This window comes from Octopus bimaculoides, chromosome 13, assembly GCF_046866305.1.
Source record: "Octopus bimaculoides isolate indiv1 chromosome 13, ASM4686630v1, whole genome shotgun sequence".
NCBI classification, from domain to species: domain Eukaryota; kingdom Metazoa; phylum Mollusca; class Cephalopoda; order Octopoda; family Octopodidae; genus Octopus; species Octopus bimaculoides.
In genome coordinates this window covers 22,402,530-22,411,220 of record NC_142940.1, presented here as the reverse complement: position 1 = coordinate 22,411,220, position 8,691 = coordinate 22,402,530, and positions in this window count along the sequence as shown.

Genomic DNA, 8,691 nt, shown 5'->3' with positions numbered 1-8,691 from the left:
TGTGAGAGTATGTGCGTGCGCGCGCGCGTGTGTCCTTGTGTGTGTATGTATATTAGTGTGTGTGTGTGAGAGAGAATTTCTGATGCATATATATGTATATACACACATACATATATATATATATATACACACACATAGACATACATATACATAATAGATAGATAGTCTGATATTTAATTAGGGAGATTGGAGCTTATATAGTTATCAATATAGATCGTATGTATAGGAATCACTTCGACGGAGGCATCTAAATACTTGTCAGAATACTAGCAGCAAAAGAAGTGGGGAATCGATTTCTAGTCATAAATAACAATGTTTATAGCAACATAAACTGAAGTAGAATTATAGTTTCAAGCATTAAGACACTGGAAAGAACCAGCACTTGTAGATGTAAATAAATATATAAATATACAATATAACATTACGAAATGAAAATGAACGGAAAGGACGGAATGTTGCTTAGGTTTTTTAGGCGTGTCAGAAGAGAAAATGATAAAGAAAACTGATAAAAAAAAGAAGAAAGGGCTCCAGAAATGCCACATCTACTCGTCATAATAAGCTCTGACATTAATGAAAAACAAAAATTAAAATAAAACAAAAACAAAAATTAGAAAGGTCATGAATTTTTTGCAACCATGTTTGACTAAGTAAACAGTATAAAAGATAAGAAGTTGAATGGTCTGAAATGGCACCGTGAAGATTCAGTTCATATTCAGTTGCTATAGATGTATTTTGTTGTAACTGAATTAAAAAGATTATCAATGCAAATATTCGTGAAATATTAGAAATCGAAAATAGTTGTTTAGAAAACTGTTTTCGACTGTTATGCGATATAATCTTGTGTTTTTCTTATTGTATGAGAATTCTTTGGAAATAAGTGAGTAATGTACATGATGAGAAATTAAATACAGAATAAATTAGTTATAAGATACATTTGGAATATTCAAAACGCAGCTTGTAATCAGAGAAGATAGCAAGATTCAAATCAACTAGAAAAGGTGACAAATCTCATATGGCGGGAAAATGGAGCGGATTCTCTTGCTCAATTTCTTTCCAAAGTCTATAGTACTCTGAACTGCAGCCTGGAAGCTACTCATCAGTAATGCAGAGTTATAAGTGATTAGATGTAACTATTGAAAAGAAGGCAGACTATATTTTGGTTTGTAGTATTACTAACAGTAATAGTAGTATTATTTAGGAGTGAAATAAGTTTACTACAACTAGGAATCGCACACTGTCTCTCTGTTTTTCCACCCATTATTTAAACAATTGAAGATCGATTAATAATGACAAAAATTTAAATATGTTTTTGGGTAGGAACGTAGCTATAACATATATTTTATATAGAACTGAAGTATATTGATTGAATTGACTCAAGGGAAGATAAACTGTTAAATATTTATAACACAATCTTAACTCTTAATCAAACAATTTCGTTTCCGTACACAAAGTTCACTTATTGTCTATACGTTGAATACATTTGCAATATCTTGTTTTGTTACATTTAGGAAACATTTCAAATGAGCTACCTCTGTGTAAACATGTTACTACACCAGCCTGAGGAAACATTTGATATGTTTGTGTTAAACTGAAAATATTTTTAAACGTACTGTGTTATGTACTCACAACCGCTCGGAGTCTAGGACACATACGCACACTCGTACATTTGCTTAGATGCTTAAATGTGTGCAAGAATATTCGAATGATGTGTATGTAACAATGATAGAACCTGGGTATATAAAATATCAACAATGCTTGGCAACTAGCAGTTCTTTTGCTATAAATGATTTATGAGCGATGTTATACATATGCATCCTTAATATGTTGCAGTAGATTCAAAAGTGAATATGCTAATCGCTGGTGTAATTCGACACTGGAGAGTAGCTCCTTGCAGACGGATGCGTGTTCATAACACATCCGATTCATTAGAGTAAGGGGACTTCAGGACCTTGTGTCTCAGCGAAAGCGATTGCAGAATAATGGATCTCACAATAGCCTTTAGCGTTTAATCTTTTACTTCTTTCAGTCATGAGATTGCAACCATACTGGAGCACTGCTCCGAAGAATTTTTAGTCGAATGAATCGGCTACAATACTTATTTTTAAAGCCTGACACTTATTCTATCGGTATCATTTGCCGAACCGCTAAGTTACGGTTACACCAATACCAGTTGCCAAGCGGTGTTGGGGGAACAAGCATAGACACAAAGACACATACATACACACCTATGCCTATGCCACGCCTTCACCTATAAACTCAGCAATATATATATATTTGCTGACACTGGTACCCGCTAACTGATAATAAATTGTCATGTACCCGATGAGCAGTGAGAATCAGAACGATGATATACATATTCATTCACAATCCCTGTTGTATTTTGATTTGTGCAAAGGAATTATGCAATTAGAATATTTGTCTTCGAATCTGCCGGAACCTATTAAGAATGAATGTGTATACTATCTTTCTGATTCGCGCTTATCGAAAAGACCATGACGATTTATCAAAAACTTTTGATTTAACCTGATCTGAAACATACTTCATTATTTCTTTCACACTTTAGTTTTAGAAACAGATGTGCTTCCTTCAGTATTCCAAGACATTACTCACCGCGAGGACATACTTCTTACTACGAACCAAAGAAGTTAGAAAACAGATATCTCTCCTTCAAATTACACAATACCCTTTTAAAAGAAAAAAAAAAAAGATACTTTAATGTTTAAGTAGATGATTGCAAAAGATTGGCGAAATGGTTATGGCTGGTTAATCAGGGCTGGCAAATGGCTAAACAATAAAGCCTCTATTGTGCAACATAACTATAATTTGTGAACAACGTATAACACAATCTATCAAAATCTATGAACAACTCATCAATTTAATTTAGGCAAATTTGCTAAAAAAAGAAGAAAAAACAGAATTTCTACCTCAAATAACCCCAACATTTCCGTCCTAAACATCTGCTGGTGCAATATTCTCTACACAATCCTGAGATTGGGTAACAGCCCAATATAATAAGTCGTATGAAAAAAAAAAATAATATTCGGTCTGATACGGAAACGTTCTCTTTCTAATGCACGTCAGCCTGCAACGTTTTCCACGATAAAAAGTTGTTACTTACTGCAGATTCTGCCAAATTTTCTAATACTTAGATTGCGTACCACACACTTTGTGAAATAGACATTTTCGACATAATATACCTCATGCCTTGACTCTAACTAATTTTTTGACTAATCCAAGAACAGTGTCTAATCTTTTCATACAAATTAACCAACTATTCATTAAGCTGTGATAATTTAGCAAATATGATCGCTGTAATACAAAGGAGTAAATAATGTACAGTGAAATGAAAGCAGGTTCAATTAAATATACGTATACACTATTTAAATATCAAGAGAATTGAGGCGGTAATCGTTATAACATTTATTAAACAACAAACAATGTAGCAGTTATTCTGAAGTATAATCTACATCACAAAAAGACAAGAAATATAAGAAAAGATATGAAAATTAAAAAAATATACCAAGAGTCATCAAAGAAAGTACCACTTTATCTAAAAGAATATACAGATAAGAAGAAATAATGATTATTAAATTATTAGCTTTACTGTGTCATCAAGTCTGCTCTTTGAAATCAATTATACCACATTCCCGGCAAAAATATCTGTTAATTCCGCTCTAGGTATTCCTTTCATCAAAGCTAAGAAGCAAATGGTAAAACCAGTTATTTTTATATCAGATAATAAATTAGAAACTTTGTTTGGAATAAAGGAGAAGATATCAGTATTTTGATCAAGTAAACCACCAGAAGATACTGAACTAGAAGATAGTAAACTGAAGTCGTGAAACCACGCGAAAAGTCTAAGAACCAGAAGAAAAAAATGCACGGAGAAACAAGACAAAGCAAAAACAAACAATTACAATAGTAAGAATAGTAAAATAGCCAAAGACAAAGATCAATAATACGACTATGAATGAAATTGCAAGGTTTTAATCACAATTATAACACGTCAGCAGCAACAACACTAACATAACAACATAGTAATAAAAGAACAAGAAGATACATAATGATTTTCATGTTAGAAATCAAGTCTACATATTTTGGAGTTAGTAGCATTCGAGAAAATCGACTCTATTTTACTCATTCTATAATGATGAAAGTCAAATCCGATTCTGTTGGGATTTGAGCTCACAAATTAAAGAGGAAAACTCTTTGTTCGAAGCTCCACAGATTTTCTCTGTCAAGTAGAAGTAATAGTCAAATGAAATTGAATACTACCAATATCAACAACTTCGAATAATAAGGACTAAAGAGGCATTGATTATGACATAATGGAATTGAATGCTATTAAAGTCAGTCGATGAAATATTAGCTTTTGTATTTGAAATCTATTTTATTCTAGAAAACAACACGGACATCAAGTTAGGGTCAAACCAATTGACACTTGCAGACCCAATCAGCTGAACGGCACATTGTAAAGAATGCTTTATTATTTTTTTAATATATAATAATGAATTATGTATTTGGTCAGTTTGAACTTTGACACTGAATATCACATTTTTCAGATGAATACAAAGTTCAATAATGAACGCACGTTGTGTATGATTGATAGAAATGGAAAGGAAATTTATTCTTGATATTAAGAAAAGTTCTAGGTTGTCTACACGAAAAATCTATGACTAAGGGTTAAATCCTCATATAAATCGTATTTGCTGATATGAAATACATATTAGGGTAGATAATACAAAAAACGAAGCACAGGGACGAACTTTTCTAATAAAGCACGCGCACAAACAAATAAACTCATAAACAATCAGACAAGAGTTTCCAGCTTACACTGATAGTCATCTAAATATCTAAATGTCTATCTATCTATCTATCTATCTATCTATCTATCTATCTATCTATCTATCTATCTATCTATCTATCTATCTATCTATCTATCTATCTGTATGTTTGTCTGTCTGTGTCCGCCTCCTTGTCTCTGCTCTGCAAAGTACATACTTAAGTATATCGCTTGTAAATTCATTTCTTGAGTTTATTGATAAATATGACGACTCAACCCACGCACGCGCACATACACACAGTCACATGCACCCACACACAGACACACATACATATTACGTACATTATTAACTACATTCATAAAAGTTGTCTGCCCACGTTTATACGTATATATGTATATGTATGTATGTGTGTGTATATATAAAATCATATATTTCAGTATATATATATATATATATATATGTGTGTGTGTGTGTGTGTGTGTGTGTGTGTGTGAGTGTGTTAGATTACAGCTATAAATTAGTATCTTAGGGTGTAAACGCAAAATTGGTATCATTAAATATCTTATAAGGAAGTTTGTAGCTTGAGACCATTGTTAGTAGAGTAAAATGAACAGCTGAAATACATTTATATACACGTATCGAAAATGGAGTTGAACAGAAATCCGAACATCTATTTCCTCATGAAAGCACTATGTATTTCTCACTTGGAATATTGAAGCTTTTCTCTATAGATTATTGATTTCAAACTGTGGCACATGGCCAGCAATTTCGGGAGAAGGGATAAATCGATTACATCGATCCTATTATTTAACTCGTACTTATTCTATGGACCCTGAAAGGATAAAATGTAATGTTGACCCCTTTTGAATTTGAACGAAAATATGGACGAAGAGCTGCCAAGTATCCTATCCGTCGCGCTAACAATTCGCCGCTTTGTTGTACATAAATTATTGCAATCGCAAATATTATGTATGATCAATATCATCATTGTTATCACACACACACACACACACAAATACACACATACACACAAATACACACACACACACGCACACGAACACACATACCAACACCCACGCACGCATGCACATACACAACAAAGCACGCACACACGCATACACACATACACATACACACACATATGTCATAAATCCAAAACAGGAGCACATTGTAATATTAGAGCAGTAGGATAAATTAAAGATAATTATGACCGATTTATGTGGTTACTCAGGATTTCAAGTCCCTAAATCGCTTCGCTTTACGACGTCTCTTCAGACCCTAAAGTTAAGCGCTTTATGGACATGAAACCCTGGGTAACTCTATAGATCGGCCATTACTATCTATCTATCTATCTATCTATCTATCTATCTATCTATCTATCTATCTATCTATCTATCTATCTATCTACCTATCTATCTATCTATCTCTTGATATATGTATATATACATACATATATATATATACATACATACATACATACATATATATATATATATATATATATATATATATATATATATATATATATATAAAGATAAATTAAATATAGAGATAACCTATTGACAATCCAATAATTTATTTATATTACAATATTACATTAAATACTATAAATATAATATATAACATAACATAATATTATATAAATAATTATAAAAATCGTAAAAGTCTAACAAATTGTTAGGACTTATATATATTTTTCTGATATACATAATCACATTTCAATTATAGTGAATCGACAGAAAACGTCGATACAAACCAATTTTTTTATACCAACTAATTTAAATAGATAAAAGGGTTGTTGTATTGAAGATATAATTGTTTATATAGTTTTTGCTTGCACGTTGGAGAAGACTTAAATACTTAACTATATGCGTTTATATACACACATATATTATTATTGTATGTTGTGATAACAAGAGATTATCTTGGCCATAAAAGGGTTTCAATTGGTATATGTCTGAGATATAATGAAATGAATTTCGTTGGTTGTGGATTGCACTTAGTTGATTGTATCGTCCGTTAAAATGTTTTTGTTGTTTTTTTATGGTAATTGGTGTAAGATTGAATAATTAACGTTCACGCTCATAACACAGACGTTTGAATTAATTTTTACAATCCAGCCGTCCTTTCCAGGCGGGATGTCGTCTTTCTGAACCGATGGGACCTGAAGTGACTTATATATAATTGAACTGTGATTATGTATAGCAGAAGAAATATATATAAGTCGAAAGAATTTGTTGGACTTTTATAGTTTTTATAATTATTTATATAATATTATGTTATGTTATATATTATATTCATATGATTTAGTGTAATATTGTATTATAAATAAATTATTGAATGTCAATAGAATATCTCTATATTTAATTTATCTTTATTATTGTATTTTACCAATATTTATATGGTATCCAACTGAAGTACCAGTGAATTGGATGTTTAACACACCATTTGAAGGATTTCTTTTCCTCAGTTTGTTACCTTGTATATATATATATATATATATATATATATATATATATATATATATATATAGTGAGAATTTACAAAGAAAAAAAGAAAAGACGAAGACGGGTGTGTAAACAACAAACAGATGCATTAGTTTAACGGTCGGGAAGTAAGAAAGTCTTTTACGTTTCGCGCCTACGCTGTTCGACAGAAAAAGGTTAGTGGCTGCGATCTATCATCGCGAATGCCAGACAGAGGGGTCACACAGGAGAGCTAGGAAGAAGGGAAGAAAATAAGGTAGTAGTAATCTCAAAATGAAGGTGCGCGTGTATGTGAGAGCGTGTATGTGCGTGTGGAAGGGGGCTGGTGACATTGAAGTTTGCGTGTGTGCATGTGTAGGTGTGTGGATGAGGGTGTAGGTGCTGGGAAGTGGTCAGTGCTAGTGTGTGTGAGGGTGATGTGATGTGGTGTGGTATGGTGGTGTGGTGGTATGGTGGTGTGTGGTGTGGTGGTGTGGTGTGTGGTGGTGTTGGGGTGTGGGGGAGGCGAGAGTGAGGGAAGCAAGGGTGAGGTCTAAGTGATGGGGTGTGGTGGGATGGAATGTATAGGGATGGTGGAGTTCGATTGTGTCGGGATGGGGTAACGAGGGAGGGGTGACAATGAAAACAGATGGAGGAGGGAGAAGGTGGGTAGGAGTGAACAGAGGAGGTAGGTGCGAGAGCGAGAAAGGAGAGGTGGGTTGGAGGAAGTAGGTGTGAGAGGAAGAGAAGAGAGAGGAGGAGGGTTAGATGAAGGGGAGAGGAGGGTTGAGCCCATATGGCGCAAAGGAGCGAAGAGAGAGGATTAATCCCTGCTCACGGCGAAGACGGAGTTCCGATGGTGCCTGTGCAAGGACAATCCGAACACAGATAGGTGTTGTAAAGAGTGACCGGTAGAACGGAAATGGCGCGAGACCGGGTTGTCATTGCCGAGTCGGATGTTTCGGAGGTATGGCGTGAACTGGTCAGCCAAGCGGTGTCCCATTTGACCGATGTATAAAGAAGGACAGAGAGAACAGGAGATGCAGTAGATGAGGAATTGGGAATAGGGATGGAGAGCTTGGAGGGGGTAGGGTAGGATGAGAAGTTGAGGGATGAGTGTGAGTCTGTGTGTTTGTAGTGGATGGAGGTGGTGAGAGTGGAGTAATGAATACTGACCGAAATATCGAGAAAAGTGACTGAAGTGTCGGAAACAGTGCAGGAGAATTGGAGTGCAGGATGAAAAGATTTGACAAAAGAGTACATTTTCGCGGGAGAGTAAGGTCGCACCAACACAGTCATGGATATAACGACCATATATTTCAGGAGTGGGACAAGCGAAACTTGAGAATATATGGGCCTCAACGTAGCCAACGAACAGGTTCGCATAGTTGGGGCCCATTCTCGTTCCCGTGGCCACTCCCGAGAGAAGCTGGTAAAAATTA